The sequence below is a fragment of the Chelonia mydas genome, chromosome 9 (genome assembly GCF_015237465.2).
Source record: "Chelonia mydas isolate rCheMyd1 chromosome 9, rCheMyd1.pri.v2, whole genome shotgun sequence".
Classification (NCBI taxonomy): Eukaryota; Metazoa; Chordata; order Testudines; family Cheloniidae; genus Chelonia; species Chelonia mydas.
The window spans coordinates 29183205-29199038 of record NC_057855.1 but is presented as its reverse complement, the minus strand read 5'-3'; the positions used below and the strand labels follow the sequence as shown (position 1 = coordinate 29199038).

Genomic DNA, 15834 nt, shown 5'->3' with positions numbered 1-15834 from the left:
CAGCTCAAGGTGAAACAGCACCTGAATAAGCTGTGGAATTGGATACCTGTTGCACTTCCTCTAAGTCCAGCATCATGTGGGCAATAGCCCTACCCCAGCCCCATGACCAATATGAGCCCTACCAATATGAGCCTTTCATAATCAAGCATTACTGCCCCATCAGCACTTCAACCCAGCCCTGATACCACCACCAAGTGCTCACACTACCCAGGACCCACCAGTACGTATAAGCCACAGTTTTTTTCCCATCCTCAACAACCTCACCATCTCCCAGCACTTACACTACCCAGCACTCAAACATCCCAGTACCCAAAGAAAGAGTCACAGTTCCTTGCCATGACATGAGTCTAGTTCTGCATTCCTTCACAGCTGCAATCATGCTGCATACAGAGCTGAACAAATAATTCTCAGGAAATAAATTACTCAATTAATTTAGCCAGTCTTCCTGCTCACAGATTGTCTGAAGGTAGATCATGATATCCATGAATTTACTTTGTATTTGAAGGGTATTTGTAACTTTTTCTCTCTCTATGGCTTAACAGCAGAGAGTTCCCCATGAGTATTCAGTATTTGATAGTTGAAATTTATGCTATATTGACTAATATTGACTGGTCACCTAAGTTATTTGGTGTTCTTTCTTACCCCTGACTGGGTAACCCTTACAATCAGTAGGAGGGCCTAAAGGAGTCATTGGGTCTTTTAGTGTCCCCAGGAGAGGTAACAGATTAGCAGGATTGGGAAATTATTGATATTTTTATTTCTATTGTGGTTGTACCAAAGGGCCCCAGGGTGCAAACATAGAACAAAAAGATGGTCCCTGACCCCAAAAAGCTTACAACCTAGAAAATGTAAATCTTCCTCTTTCTGGGCTATGCATGCCTTGCCAAAACCATTTAAAAAACAATAGGCTTCTTTAAGATTTGTGGGCTGTGTGTGGAGTTTAAATGTAATTTTTCTCCTTTCACAGTCACATAAACTAAATTTGAAACATCCTAGCTGTGAAAAGTGTGGTCAGATAGTTTTCTAATTCAGTCAATTGCTTGTATGTCAGGGGTCTAGCCCAGAGTTTGGGGAGCACTTTCCTCTTGATATGAGGTGTTCCATATATACAAAAGCCATTTCCAGGACTAATAATCACATATATTACTTTAACATTGGCTCTCCCTGAGTTGTACTTGAGCATGCCAGCTTAGCATTCACTTTCCATGATTATCTGTGCAAATAAAATCCAATTCCAAGTATGTTGCACAGAAAGAAAGACAGGAGATTTCATGAATCACAAGAAACAATATTTTAATAAATTGGTGGGACATGAAAAGAAAACTGTCACCCCACATACTCCAGATCAGTGGTAATGATGTAAATGTGGTGAGCCTTAGCCATGAATTAGTTACATACCAATTAAATAAGTTTTCCATAAACTTTAGCCATCAAAGGAGCGCATACGTTAAATATATATATACATATGAAGAGGAAACCTCAGAGTCTGCTAAAAGACTTTTCCCCCATATTCAAATAATTATGCTGTCATTGTGCCTCATGGGCTTCATATACCAAAGAGAACGGATGAGATGAAAAGCAGACATGCCCTACTCCTCCAAGCAAAATGTTCATTCAAGAAACACAAACCAAAACACATTTTTCAAGAATGTTAGTGCACCAAAGAGCAGCTGTAAGCTCTGCTCTAGCTGTTTACACTTGATTTAACTCAATTTTATATGACTTATTCAGTAAAAATGAGTGTCTGTCATGGTAATTGCTGTATCACTCACATACCAGTATTTATCTTCTTTAAGCATATACAATACAAGCCTTTAGAAGGGAGTTGCAGGTAAAAGTTTGTTCACAAGGCCCTGTGTACTCTGCAGCAGACAGTACCTACAATCTGCAGCAAGGTCCCTAGATCCTGCTGCATTCTGGTGGGACATCTGTGGCAGTTTCAGATAAAAACCTCAGTGTTTTTAGTTTTATTTCATTAAATCTGAAAATGGGCAACAGACAGACCAGTAGCCTGTCTGTTATTTATTTTGATAATAAATTTAAAGTACTTTGCTCTGGTCCCCCTCTTCTGGTTTTCAATAAGCTGTATATTGTCATCTGTAGGTTTCAGAGATAGAATCCATTAAGGTGCATGGGACAGTTCACACCTTCAGCTGTTGTTTCAGTCACATTACAAACTCAGGAAGGCATCAGTGCATCAGTTACACACAATTCATATTTTCAAAGTGACCTCAGTAATTCTGAGGGATAAAATTGTAATTTGTGTTTTAAATGAAAGCAGAAATGCTGAAGCAAAACTCTGCAACAAAAGAAGAGAGTAAGTCCATGGCAAATTCCACCAGCAACAGCCCATAGAATATGTAGGGCTTTGTCCATATCCTGCTATTAGTTCCTAAGCAGAACCCCACAACAACTTCAACTGAGAATGCTGCTTAAAAACAAATGGCACTAGCTTTAAATTGTACAATATGTTAGCAAATTATTTCCATAAGCATGTCTAGAAAAGGAAGAATAAGCCCAAATCAAAGGAGAGAAGGAATAGGAGCCCCTCACCCAACAGCGTGCCCACCACTATAGATAGTGCCTTCAGAGTCATATGAGAAACAGAAAAGTTAGTATATGAATAAGGGCTTTATATTGTGGGGCAAATTTGTCTGATAATTTTTATTTTATGTGAGACAAAAGTTTTCTGTGACAACTAAATTCCAAGGACGAACACTGTATAGTTATGTTCTGGTTTCCGTTATAACCAGCTCTTCTTCCAGTCCTCATTTATAATTTCCCCCAATTACATTATTTTGTAGCTTAAATGTTCCATGTATGCTGGCTCCCAGCTCAAAGGTGAATAAACTGCTGTTCAGTCACTCTGAGTTTGTTACATAGGTGTTGAAGGGAGTTTTTAAATTTAATCATGTGCTTAAATGCTTTACTGCTTTGATTTCAATAGGGTAGGCACCCAAATACCTTTGAGTAGCTGGGCCCAAGTGCCTTGTACTATGAATATGGGGTGGGGGAAGAGACTCCTGTCTTAAGGAAATTGTTTCCCTATTTTTAAAGTTTATGGAGGCTTAAAAGGAGCATATTTTCACTGGCTGGTCAGAGCTTGTCTTGTGAGGTGTCCTCACCCTACAGTGATTTAGAAAAATGTGCAGAAAAAAATCCTCTGTCAAGGAAGTTGCTCCAGTTAAGTCCCCCACCTCCCTATTTAAAGTTGCTTGGGTTAAGAATGCCTTATCAAACATCTCCTGAACTAAGGACATATTTTTAAGGCATTCTTCCATCAGGGTTCGAGTTTAGGTTCTCTCTGCTGTTCTTAACTCTGCCACTATGGAACATACATAGTGTTTTCTATATAACTTGATTGTGCTTGTCCTTTCCTATTTGTCACATTACATATTTATCAAAGTATATGGTATATCCAAATTGAGCAAATGTATTAGAATCCTTGAGCCTTGCCTACTCCCACAGAAATCAATAGGAGCTTTGACCTTGACTTAGATGCAGGACTGGGTCCCTTCACGTTTTGAACATACTGATTTTTGTGTGTTTGAATCACCGAACTTGAATTACATAAACACTACATTTAACACCTCTATTGTCTATATATCTGCATCCACAGCCTCATCCTGCAAGCCTTGAGTTCTCGAAAGTCCCATTTGATGCTACCAGTTTTTTGTATGTAGGATGAATACAGCCTCAGGTTCCTAAATACATAGCTAGGTACCAGATCCTCAGCAGGTGTAAATTGGTAGAGCTCTATTTAAAAATCAATGATGCTAAATTGATTCACGCCAGCCGAGATTTTAGATAGCCTTTTGTTATTTTGGGTTTCAGGGAAGCTGGGTGGTGTAGGGATGAGATGAGACACGTCTAGTTGACCAGCTACCCAATAAGCAAATATCATCGGACCTCTGTTTCTGAAATGGTAAATTTAAGGACCTTTAGAGATCTTTTAATAATAATAATTCGCCTTGGTTTTCCATGTATTTGTAGATTCAAATGCCAGCCTATTTACATATAAATATCAAACAGGCTCATAAAGGACTCCCTTTCTCCTCTGACAGTTTAGACTATGGGGGATTTCTTGAACTTGAAGTTTGGGAGAAAGGGGCCGGGGAATGACTCAGTTATGTCAGGGGACAAGCGCCTGTGTTCTTCAAAAGGTAGCATTTGTTGATCCATTTTAAAAGTAAAATCTTGTGTAAACTGCCTTTTAGCTGTTGATGCGCCACGGTTCCCTTAACTGATGAGAGCCGCGGCCCTTTTGGAGAAATGGATCGAATTCCAGCCCGGGAAACATATGGAAACCTTCTCTCTTTTATCTAGTCCCTCCTCATGCAAGTATTACCTTCCCTATTGCCCCCCCCCCGGAACTCGCCTGCCCTAGATCTCTCGGAGTTCCAAAGGCCATCAGTGCTGCAGTTCAAGCGCGTCTAATCAGCGCTATTAATGTCTGAGGGCGTCCTGCTCAGATAGGAAGCTTTAAAGGGCCTTAAATTGGCAAAGATGAATTCCAAGAAAAAGTGCGCCCCTCTCCTCCCTTACAAAAAAAAGTTGACATCAACTCAGCTGAAAAGTAGGTTAATTAAGAGCGTCTAGCAGAGCTCCCCAGCGGTGACTTACTTCAGGTGCTGTATATTAGCGCTACCCGGCTGCAAAAGGCTTTGTTTTCACCTAGCCCCATAGCCTGGAGTGTCTGAATATTGATTGGCTCTGGGTAGCTGATTTCTTTGAAATACACGTACATTGTTCCTGGAAGCTGCATCTTCTCTTCGGTTTGGTTGGTGGTGGTGGTGGTGGTTGTTTTTTTCATTTGTAATTAAAATATTAACAACACTTGGGTATTGTAAATATTACCCTTGGAAATGAAGTGATTTCTTTCTATTACCGACACCTGTATTCCTCTAGGGCGGGGGGTGAGGGGAAGAATACTGGAGGTTGTTTGCAAAGCAATCTAAGGGGCGAGGTACTTGGCTTTCATCAAAATTAACTTCCAATAATTGAGCATCTGAATTTCTGACAGCTTGGAAAATATCACTCCAGTCCACATATTTCTGAGCACCTGCCTAAAGAGGGCAGAAAATCCTTCCACCTCACGATGAAATCTTTCTTCCACAAAGCTAGTTGAACCTGCTCCTTGGCACTCTCTAAAAGCCCCAGACGTGTGCTAAAGAGTCCCCCCCTTATGACGCTGGACCTTGCCCTCAATGGCACTGTCATTACTATATGTCCCTGAGTGAGACTGGCTGGGAAGCTCTAGAGAAATAGCCTTGAAGGGGATAGACCCTTTTTCTCAGAAGCAGCGGCCACTGTAAGAGGATCACTCTGAAGCTGAGCTTGTCAGTCAGAAGTCAGGCTAGCAACAGAAGGCAAAAGTTCCTTCCTAATACAAACCCAGAGGCACGTTCAACTTTTAGAGAGCGTCTGGCACGCTGTCTCTCTTTTTCTATTATTATTATTATTAATTGAATGAGGACACGCAGGGGAAAGGAGGCAGGGGTAATGATAATCATGGGATTAAGACTAGGAATAATAAAAAATGAATTGGTGTGCATTCATTCCCGCTGCTCAGGCGCTGTTGCACACAGCTATCCAAAACTAAAATGTCCTATGCAGCAACTTTCCCTCCACCCCTTTTTTTCAAAAATCTGCTGAAAACGAACCCTTCCTTTTGTGATAAACAATAATAAGAGGAACCCTGGCTCGGGATATCGCTTGTAATTTAATCTGCCATTCCTCCCCTAAAGGGCTTGGCAAAAGTGTTGGGTTCGGTTCGTTCTTGTAACAACACTTTGTAGCGCTCAGAACTGAGTTCGTGTTGAAGTAGGAAATCTTGCCGCGAGATCTCTGTATAAACAGATGGAATTACTATTTCATTGCAGCCAGACATTGACCAGAGCCTACGGAAATCCACAAAGAAAGGCAACCTTTGAAACTCCCCCGGTATGTAGGGTCCTGCTGTAGCTGAAGGATTAAATTTGGCTGGAACTCAGTGGCAATAATTATTCCTAGTTTGCCAAACAAATCAATATTCCTTAACTCGCTCGAATGCTGTCACACTGCAGAACACCTAAAAGCAGAGATTAATTCTACCTGTATTTTCTACTTAGCGGAGTTTACTTTTCTGGGGTTATTTTTAAAGAAGGGCCTGTCAAGAATCGCTTGCTGAATACATGCGCTTTCACCCTGACTCAGTTTCTTTTTCAAGTGTTCCTTATAAAGACGAGTAAAATCAAATCCGGTTGTTTATATCTGACCCAAAAATCAGACGACACAGAATTCAGCAGAAACGCCTTTGTTCCAATTTCCTCTTAAGTGTATTTCTTTTTCCTATAAGGCATGCAGCCTATCAGCCACCAGTTTAACGTTCTGGGTGAAGGAATAGTAATGTCATCAGTGCTTTCATGTTCTCCAGGAAAGTTTTTTCTGAAAGTGTGTGAATGAGTCAGGTTTTAGCAATCTCACTCGTTTTGAAGGGTTTGCAACATATGCCCGGTCTGGTTAGTCCCACTGTTTTGTAGAAGTTATTTAATAGAAAGTGATTTTAAAAATGAAAATATAACTTAAAGTGGCAGCGTTGTAAAAGTTATCACTGAATGGGAAATTGCAAGTCTGAGATCGTATTATTGTTGAATGTGGGCACTCGCTTTATAGTGTTTCCTACCCGAAGCCATGCACTGTAATAATTCATGGAAGGAAAATGTTTTCTAATTTTCAGACAAACTTCTGGAACGTATGTGGTGAATGTACCTATTTGCTCTGACTCGCCATCAATTCATGAGAATAAAAGCAACATCATTCTTCTTAAAAAAAGTTAATTAAGTCGATGCTTTAATGGGTATAGAATCTACAAACTGCCAGCATCAGTTCAGACACTAGCATCTGGTTTCATTGAAACTGCGTTGTTTATTTGCAGGCATGTCGGATTTGTAAACTATCCATGATTCCTTACATTTATCTATTAAAGATGAAGATTGGGTCAAAACTATCACCTTAAAGTTTAGGGTCACAGCCAGGAAAGCGTGTGCTCAAGGTGAAATGTACATGGCACAAGAAAGCCCATTGGTCTTAAATGCAATCTAGATGCACTGTTAATGCACTTAAATGCACTGTTAATTCTGCACAATAACAAAGGTACTGGTACTTTTGGGTCTGAATTCCATCACAGAAAACACAAGAAGTAAAGAAAGATTTGTTTTATGTTATTTAGGCAAAGGTGGAAGTAATAAAAGAAACTCCTGTACATATTTTCACACTATCTAATTAACAACTTTGGAAAACAAAGCGCATTTACTGGATATCTGTATCCACCCTTGTAACAAGAAATAAGACTGTAAGGGATCATGTTTAAAACATTTGTCAAGGATTGTTTTTAAAACAGTTATAAACAGCCACGTGTTTTAAAAGACGTTTATGAAATAATGCGACAATACAACTCTATTAATCTTTTCTCAGATGATGAAATAATGTATTTAAAACAAATATTCTTCTTAAATTATTACAGTGAGGAATTTGAAACGGAAAGCTGACAAAGAATTAACCAGCAAGATTAATTTTAGAAAAGGAAACATGAGTTAGATATCCTACACTTTATTTTCGATGGTGAAACAAGACAGTTCTAATAAGGCCACATGTGAGACGTAATTTTTCTATTATTATTTGCCCGATTTTTAAAGCTCAATCGCTCACTTGACTTCAACAGCATAAACAGATCAGAAAAGTTTATGCTTGGGGTCTACTTCAAAGGAAAAACAACAACTCCAATGGCAGGCTATTTTGATTTTTCCCCTCTGATTTGCAGATTGTTTAAAAGATTCTGTGTCAGTGTATTCGGAGATTCATGTTCTATTGATAACAATAAAAAATGACATTAACATGTTTCTCCCCAAAACCGCAACTTTGATAAACAAGAGATTGGAGGCAAAACAGAGAGACAGACAGGCAGGAATCAGTCTCTCTTGAGACTAATCCACTGATTTAAAAGTTACACTGGAAATATTTTTGACAATGTAAACAATATTACAGGACATTCGTTGTCTTTTAAAAAGAAGCTTCATAATATATTGATGATATGTTAGTGTCTTCCATTACATTTTCCTGTAAACTCGGAAATAACAAAAGTTGGAACCTAAGAAAGTTTCTCATTAAACTTCAGCAGTGTGTTTTTAGGTGATATTCTTTACCTCTCTCGGTTGTTTGTTTTGTTTTTCCCCTCTGTCCCTCTCCCCCGCCCCCCGCCCCCACCATAAACACACTTCATAAAGGGGCTGAATGGAAAAAGATAGGTGCAGAGCTGAACAGCAGTGAACAGTAACAGTGATGATGTATTGCATTAATAGTCAGCTGCATTTTAAATATAAGAAAGGGTTGGTATTTAATTAGCTACCGCGATATAATGTAAAACCTGAGTTAGTGATTGAACACAATTCGATAGATAGGTAGACAGGTTAGATAATAAGGAGAGGTTTACATAGTTCATTCTCTTAAGGTATGTAATTTTCCACCAACTTAACCCAATTTATATGCAAAGGATTCTTTATAGTTTTATTCCAAACATTTTTGGAGAGGAGTTTCCTTTCTTTTTGTGTTTGTACATCGGACACAATAGCTTGAACAGCAAGGCATTTTTATTTATGTGCAGCTTTTTGTTTATTTCACTGACGATCCGAACCTGCAACCCTTATGAAGGGGAAACTCACACAATGGGAGCTTTGACTGAGTAAGAAGTGCAGGATTCCTCTCGAAATTGGCATAACTTCCTTACGAATGAGGTGGGAAGGAGATAAGGGTTGTTTTTGATTAAGCAGTCCCTGATTCCCTGAAGACAAAGTTACAGGCTAATCCATATACAGATCGAGTGACTGTTTTCTCTAAATCTCAACCAAGCTGCTCTAATTCTAGGACTGATACCTAGCAAAGCGATCTTAGACCTAGGAATCCTGCCTAAAAAGATGTTTTCTTTTACTTAACACAGTGTTGCCGGCCTTGTTTCCTTCGCTTTAAGAAGGGGGGAGGTCTGAATTTTCCATCAAACCGCAACGAACAAAACATAACATATCCCAAGTTTACTGTTGAGATACAAAAAAAGTCTGGTTAGCTCTTGGTACTTTTTTTGCCTGGAATTTTTGCCTTACTTAAGACCAGAGAATTGTCCCCGCATTTGAAACCATTTACTAGGGGCTCTCGCTACCCTTTTCTTTATTTCTTTAAATGTGTGTAAGCTGTAAGAATTTTCTGACCCATAAATAAGTCATCAAGGTTCTCGGAAGCTCATGAATCTTTGACTGAAGTATGTGTGGGGACTTACACACTTGCTCCGCGTCATGATACTTTAAAAACTTTCACAAAGACAACTCGGGACAAAAAGCACCTCTGTTTAACAAGATAATTCTTGCTTTCAGTTTTATTTCTATTTTCAACTTCCTATTCTTTTGTCCCGTGACATGGCTCTCCCCCCCCCCTTTGGGGACTCTTTTCTCCTCTTTCTCCCCCTTATTCTGAACTGTTTTACAGCCCTGCTTTGTTACTGGCAGGAAAAAATGTCTGGAGAGCCCGGTCTCTTAAAGAAGAAATAGAAAAGGGAAGACTGGGACTGCAATGTTGCCTATGCATGCAGAACATCCCAATCTGTTTTTGTGCATTGAGTTGGTGAGGGGGCAGCAGGGAGCTTGCACCCAGTCTTAGCTTGGACAATAGGAGGCTGGACAGCTGCACACCCTCAACAAAAGATTCACTCTTCTGTCAACTCTGTTTACTTAGGGTTGCTTCTGACCTCTGTGCTACACTTGTTGCTAATACATATGCTTATCAACCCATTTTAATTGGCTTTCTTCATAAACATTGGCCCCAGCACTTTTTCTGCATGTGTTTCCAAACAACTTAATTGACTTCAGTAATATTCATCTTCTTCCGTTCCACTGCCAAACAACCGGTTTCTTTCAGCAGTCTGTGCACATGCCTCCTTGTCCCGTCAAGAATGGATTTGGCACGGAAAAGGAAGATTTCACCTTCGACAATTGTTTGTCTTAATGTGATCGTTACCACACTGTGGGGCGGGGGAGGAGGGGATCCTGAAGGAATTAACAAGGGATCTGGATACATTGTGCAGATCGATTATCTATAGATACAGGCATAGACATAGAGAATATGCTATATATTGTGCCCGGGCAAATGTGTATTTGTGTGTGGGGGGGTGTGACTGTTTACAGGTAAGGGGTGAGCATTTTAGTCCTGTTTTACAGTGTGCTTTTCTTTGTTTGTTTATTAACTACCTAGGTTGGTGCCAACCGAAGGAAGCCAGCCATCACCCTGTTGAGTCGATAAACAGTGCATCTAATTTAGAAAAACAGATTGCGCAGCCACGCACAGCCACCATGGACTATCACAAACGGGGATCCATAGCTGCCAATCTCCAATGAAATGGAGAGTCGATGGTCCAAAAAGTCCAAAGAAGGGGATCCGAGTTCCTTCTCTTTCCCCCTCCCCCGGAAGTGGTCAGATAGATCCAAGAAGGCTCATGCCAGACCTAAGGTTCCTCCAAAGGACGGTCTGAAAGCAGCGGAGTGCAACTCCCAATCCACCAGGGCGTTAGCCACCAGCGTCTGCCTAGGGACTGGCCGAGTAGGAAAGCCGTAGCCTACCTCCTCCCTGCCTCCCCCAGCTGCAGTCCCTCCCTTGCAGGCACAATAAAAAATGTATTGCCTAGTCCTAGCATGGTCCAGCCTTGGAAGGGCAGAGAAGGGCTGTATGTCCCCTGGCCTTCCTTGGTGTTAGCCATGGTTCCAAACATTCCTTACCACTGAGGGTCAGCCAGGCACTGCCAGCCCGTGGTTTGGATCAGAAGGGGAGCCAGGCACTGCCAGCCCGTGGTTTGGATCAGAAGGGGAGCCAGGCACTGCCAGCCCGTGGTTTGGATCAGAAGGGGAACCAGGCAATGCCAGCCCGTGGTTTGGATCAGTGGGGTAGCCAGACACTGACAGCCCGTGGGTTAGATTCTAGGGGCTGCAAGGCAGTGCCAGCTTGTGGTTGGGAATAGAAGGCAACCCATGGAAAATTTACTGGGCTTAGCATGCATTTTATCAATTAATATTAATTATTCATATTAATAGGATTATTACTATTATTCTTCATTAATTATTGAAGTCAGGTTTGTGGGGGGAAAGCAGCCCTGGATTGTTGTTATGATTGTTTTCTCTGGCTTTTATCACCCTTTGCAGGCATTGTTCACGTTGATTGCCTCGCTTAGATATGATGTTGGGACAGCGCCTCCCTTGAAATGGAAACAGAGGCCCTGAATAAAGAAGGGGGGGAAAAAAAGTACTTTGTAGTCTGCATCGTCCATCTTTAATTCAGAGACGCATCTATACTCCTGGGAGCGCTGCCTTTGATCTCTTTGATTTTTACACCAGATCTGTTATGGACTAAAATTCCTAGGTTTTCCATAGAAACATCTCCATTCCTTCGGGATATTGATGTTTTCTTCTTCCTAGGGGTTATGATATGGTAAATCAGATTCAGAAAAGCATGGACAATGCCAGCATTCATGGGGCTGGGGCTGGGGCTGGGGGGCGGAAGGGGGGGGGGGCTGTAGCCTCTCTCTCTTCTCCCAATGAATCAAAATATTGTTTATTCTGTTGCTCTTTAAACCCAGTCACTTCAGCTGCCTTTCAGCGCCTTCAACTTTGGGAGAGGGGCAGCAGCTAGCAGCTAGCAGCAGCAGGTTGCGTTGCCATGGGGACCCTACTGTATGGCAGCAGCGCCAGGCCCGAAGACAATGCCTTGCAAGGGGCTTGAAAAGTGAGGGTTCTCCCTTTGCCACGCCGCCACTTCCGATGGAGCGAGCATTCTCCTGTCGGGACCCTCGTCCTGTCACTAGAACAATGGCTATTTTCGCCTGCCAATTTTTTTTTTCTCTCGCCGGCCTTTGATCTATTAAAAAATCAAAAGAACAAAGTCTGGGGAGAAAGGGGGCTTTTGTGTTGATGCACAAGAGAGGCTGTTAGAGTGTTGGTCTATTTGTGAGTGTGTGTGTGTGTGTGTGTGTGTGTTGATGCACAAGAGAGACTGTTATAATGTTGGTCTCTGTGTTCGTGTCTTGGGGTAAAGAGGTAGAGTAGTTATCCTAGCGTGGGCTCTCCCTCGCCCCACCGACCCCGGGCGTGGCGTGTGCCAAACGCCCCCCTCCCTTTCTCCTCCTCCTCCTCCTCCCCAAGGCAGCCACGAATGAAGGGCAGGGTTGCCCAGCGTTTATCCTCTTTATTGTCCCATCACTCCCTTCATTGCCAAACTCACGTGGCCGGTGAGGCCAGCAGACGTGCAAGGCCGAGTCGGCCGCTAGATGGCGTTGAAGTGGACACCATCCAGCTCCAAGAGATAGGAAGGGGGGAGACGGGCTTATTAGTTATTATTAATCATAATAATATAGCTGAACTGAACTAAATGTATATATCGGTAGAAATAATGGCATTCATGTGAGAGACATATTTTCTGGGTATTTGTAATGTGTGAGGCAGATTTATGAGCTTTTCTAATGATAAATCTGTGTAATCTTCACATGAATAACCATAAACAGAAGTTCCAGGAATCTAGTTTAGCTTTGAAAGCATGATGTTCTGAGCTATATGAGCTCTTAAAATATAGATTTATTGGCTTTGGGGGTCTTTGAAGTGTGGTCAATAAAACAAAAAAAGTTGGAGTGTCAATAAAAAATGTGCACATAAATATTTTACATCTCTTTTCTTCTGAAGGGACAAGAGGCCATGCCAAATGAGGGACAGAGGTGAAGCAACCCCAGCTGGGGAACTGGGAGCTCTGGATCACTCTTGGTTTTCTCCAGAAACATGAAACCATTTAGGCCCTTTCCCCTTGCTTTATACACTGAAGAATAAGATCGTCTTGAAAATTAACAAGATCCTTGTTATTGTAATTACTAATTTCTTATATTGTGATTACTAATTTCAGCCAATTTAAACCCTATTTAACCTTATGTATTGCTAGCATTGCAATGTATTATTTCCTTTTCATTAAAATGTCATAAACATCAAAGACGACTGGCAAACTCTTTATCCATTGATTAAAATGACTTTGGACCCTTAGCCATGTGGAAACGGGTCCTAATTTGATCTCTCATTACTTTTGTCCTATGAAAACTGGTTTCTAACTTTCTGTGCTTATGAATACATTCCTGTGGGAAAAGAAATAATATACTGGGAAAACCTTTGCAGAAGTGATGTACAAGAAATGCATATATATTACTGGTTTCAGAGTAGCAGCCGTGTTAGTCTATATCCGCAAAAAGAAAAAGAAGACTTGTGGCACCTTAGACACTAACAAATGTATTGGAGCACAAGCTTTTGTGAGCTACAGCTCACTTCATTGGATGTAGCTCAGGAAAGCTTATGCTCAAATAAATTTGTTACTCTCTAAGGTGCCACAAGTACTCCTTTTCTTTTTATATATATTACTAAGTACTTTTATGTCTATGCTGTCTTTATGTTGCCGTGCAGTAAAATAAAGTATTTTAAAATGTCTTGTTAAAACCCAAGCAGGATGTTAATAGGTGTGTTGGATCAATTAGCCAGGTTTGCTCTGCTTATTCTGGGTAAATGCCATTCGTTTGTGAACGGAGTTAAATACATTCTTCCTCCGTGTAGCTGCTGCAGGGGCCTCCTGCGCATGGTTTGTGCTGTTTGCGGGAGTCGCTGCAGCCGGCTCAGGACGCTCCCAACCCCAGCTCCTGACCCACATGAAGACCGCCTGAAAACTCCCCTCTTTGTGTGTGTGAAACGCCAAACGAGTGGTTCACAATACCTGCGATGTCAGGGCGATAGTCAGACCTTTTTCACAGCATATTCTCAAGCCAAAGGCCCAGGCGGTTTGACCAACATTAGAGGAAGCCAGCCTCGGCTTTGGCCAGACAAAGCGAGGGTCTGCACTCTGCAGCTATGAGAAATTGCAACCTGAAATGGCTTTATACTTGAGAACATAATAACCTGTTTAAACGATCAAAACACGAGAGAGGGCCCGAGCCTTTGTGGTTCTGGGCACACAAGTAGCCGGGGGAGGCCTGACTGTCTCTGAAGGGATCTGTTTAGAGTATCCTTGTGCATCAATCTCAGTCTCCGTTCTACACGTGACCCAGCAAAATCCACCCGTGGTGCCTCCCCTTCCCGGGATCCCACTCTCTGCGGTGTTGAGCTTTAGGTGCTGGGGCTGCTTTGGACCCGATTCTGCCTGCACCCTCCGCTCCTCACCCCGAAGCCAATGGGAGTTTTGCCACTGGCACCAAAGGGAGCAAGATCAGATCTTTTCTGAACGGCCTTGTGTTTGGGAGCGAAGCCTCGGGGCTGCGTGTGCCTCGCTGGCCCGGAGGACAGGGCCTCTCCGATCATCATCTTCCCGGTGGCCTGGGCTTGGCGGGCAGCAGAGGGAGCCCTGCGGTAACCCTGGCAACATGCCCCGAGGGCGGGGGAGCCAGCAGATTTCCAGGGCACTGGCTACTGCACAGACTTCTCTCCTGCCCCCCAGCCCAGCCCCAGGAACCCTGGTCCCCCCTGCAAGCGCTCCCCAGTGGGATGAGGGCAGGGAAGCAGGACCAGTGCACAGGGTAAAGCCCCCTCCTCCTCCCTTTCCCCTCGGGCGGCTGGGCTTCCCCGCCCTGGACTGCTGGATTTCCAAGAGTAATTGTTGGGCCGGGGTGGGGGGAGGGTTCGCCATTGTGGGAGGTTTCAAGTGTCAAACGCCCGCACAGGTCTGAGCGTGGGGCTGCGGGGTCTGGGGCTCGGGGCCTTTCAACGCTCCCCTTACAGACACTCGGTCCCTATACGTAGTTTTAATGCCAGCGTTTGCAAAGCCGCAGCGGCTCCGTGCCTGGAAAGGCACCGAAGTGCCTAGAGAAGCAGCAGCTCCTTGAGAATTTGGGGGGGGGGGGCTGCCCCCACTCCTCACCCCCAGTTATCCCCAGCTGAAGGTAAAATACGCCTCTCTCCTCCTCCTCCCCCACTCCCTCCCCCGCAGCAATCAGAAACAATGGTGCTAATCTCCTGGCATTTGCGATGGTACAGGGATTCCCACTAAAACAGTCCTAGCAACAGAGGAAGAACCAATACAAGGCACGTGAGAGGCCAGGGACGTAATTAGAACTTCAGCTCTGCACCTTGTGAACAAACATGGCAGGGCGAGTAGCCCCGGGGCCCAGAGAGGGTGGGGGGAATGAATGCTGCACCAGGACACAATCAGCAGCCTGCCACGGTACCAGCATGAACTGAAAACAGTGAGCTGAAATGTTCTTGGTGCATATTTTATCTGTATAATGAGGCTGACCATAGCAAATCCATCTGGCTATAAATATAGCTTTAGATAACTTGTCATCAAAAGACATTTCATCTTCTCGCCAATGGTCAGGATACAGGTTGTATAGGTAGACGACATGACTACAGATGACGAGTGGCCATAATAAAGACACCATGTTTTTCACTCATCCAGGTGACATCATTACTTAATACTGTGTCCCATCATACCACTGAAATATAGGCAAATTGCATCAAATAGGGAATATTTCAATATCACCAAAACATTTCCTGATGACCCTGAAACGTTTTCATCACATGGTATTGCTAAAGAAAATATTGCGGGGTGGTGAGTCAGAGCTATTGTGTCCCGTTGTGTGTGTTTCATACGCACACAGACCCAACAAACTGGAAGAAAGAAGAGCCGTTGTAACTGGTGGATTCACTGACAGGTTATACTAAAATATACCACAGATTTCTCTTTGCATTATTTTTAGAACACTTGCTTTGTTCTCATCCACGCTTCATTTATCCATCCATTTTGGCA

The 15834-nt window shown here is 42.8% G+C and overlaps 1 long non-coding RNA gene across 3 annotated transcripts; it reads left to right on the top strand.

Moving 5' to 3' along the window:
• The first annotated feature begins 5712 nt into the window (after window positions 1-5712).
• Window positions 5713-12992, top strand: LOC122461576. Of its 3 annotated transcripts, XR_006283541.1 has the most exons (4): window positions 5713-5943; window positions 10276-11502; window positions 11651-11796; window positions 12747-12992. It is a non-coding gene; the product is annotated as an uncharacterized LOC122461576 (long non-coding RNA). The 3 variants fall into 3 exon arrangements; XR_006283542.1 differs by lacking the exon at window positions 11651-11796; XR_006283540.1 differs by having other exon boundaries at window positions 11651-12992.
• The last annotated feature ends 2842 nt before the right edge of the window (window positions 12993-15834 follow it).